The sequence below is a fragment of the Cynoglossus semilaevis genome, chromosome 16, assembly GCF_000523025.1.
Source record: "Cynoglossus semilaevis isolate Cse_v1.0 chromosome 16, Cse_v1.0, whole genome shotgun sequence".
Taxonomy (NCBI): Eukaryota; Metazoa; Chordata; class Actinopteri; order Pleuronectiformes; family Cynoglossidae; genus Cynoglossus; species Cynoglossus semilaevis.
This window is the reverse complement of record NC_024322.1, coordinates 11,282,863-11,284,401: the sequence shown is the minus strand read 5'-3', so window position 1 is coordinate 11,284,401 and position 1,539 is coordinate 11,282,863.

Below are 1,539 nucleotides of genomic sequence, written 5' to 3'. Positions count from 1 at the left end.
TGTCTGTCTATCTATCTATCTATCTATCTATCTATCTATCTATCTATCTGTCCGTCTTTCTCTCTATATAGTTAGTTACTTTTAAACTATTTAAATTGTCACAGAGGAGAGGCTGGTTGTGTAGGTAATAGGTGAGGAGGTGACGACGTGATGCTGCAAACACTGGGCATAAGGTGAGGTAAGGGGGGAGGTAGTAAACAGGAGAGGCAGGGAGAGGAGGCATGAGGAGATGATGAAAAGAAGAGGTAAAAATGAAGGGGAGAAAAGGTTAACGGAGGGGGGAGAGAAGGATGAGGAAATAAAGTATGGCAGAGAGGAAGTGAGGGAGGGCGTTTAGGGAGGAGAAGAAGATGGGGTGTAAAGGTACATGAAAGAGAAAGAAAGTTGAAAGGTAAACGGGGTGGAGAAGTGAATGAAAACTGTGGCAAAGCAAGGTAGGGATGGAGAGAGAGAGAGAAGGAGGGTGAGAGGATAACGGAGGAGGGAGGGAGAGAGAGTTGGAGGAGTGAAAGGAGGGGAGGAGGGTTGATCTCTGGGGTTTGAGGCACATTAGTATTCATGGGGAAGAGGAGGCCACAGACAGCAGGGAAACAGAGAGACCAGACTGAGAGCAGCACAACACTACACACCAACACACACCAACACACACCAACACACATTTCACTGTATACGTGCCCACACACACACACAAACACACACATCTCCCTGTGTGTTGTTTGGATTTAGATGCTACAGATGCTGCCTAACCACTCCTTTCTCGTGCAGTGACACAAACAAAGCAGCGCTCCATCTTTTCTACAGCTTGTCTCACAAATTGGTGTGAAGGAAATATTAGAGAATTTTCCATCATTTTCACACACATTATATTGAGCGGAGCGGTCTTTAATGATTCTCTCTGGAGATGGTTTCAGTGGTTGGGGCCTCTGAAAAGCACACGGACCCCTGCTGGCCTCAGATCGAATCCCACCTCAGATGTTGTCTCTCCTGTGTTTTCACCACCTCGCATCCCAATTCCCTGCTTCCAACTTTGTCAATAAAAGCTAGACAAACACGCTGGAGGGCTGTCGATGACGTCTGTCTGCTCTGCTTTTGCTTTTTTTTTTTCTTTTTTTTTTGATTCAACAGACCTGAGCAGCTACAGTAGTCCCACACAGAGGTGGAGGGGAGCGGCGGAGTGCAGGTGACTCATTTCACCGTGGGAGACGAGGGCTGGGCCCAGCTCTGGGGACAAGGTTAGAAGACAGGAAAAGATTTCTATCGTGTTGGAGGCCACTAGCAAAACGACGCTGACGGTGGCAGGAGGAGAGCAGGCAGAGGGATGAAGAGGCGGAGGGAGAGAGAGAGAAGCGGCCACGCTGAGGGTGTTCTATTCTTAGTCTCCGTGTCCTCAGACTGTGTGTGTGTGTGTGTGTGTTAATGTGTGTGTGTGTGTGTGTGTGTGGGCGGGCAGGTGGTGTACAGCTGACAGTTGATTTGCTGTGACACCAGACACACTGGCTGCTATGGACTCCCATGGCCTAGATATCAGTCTCCTGTACA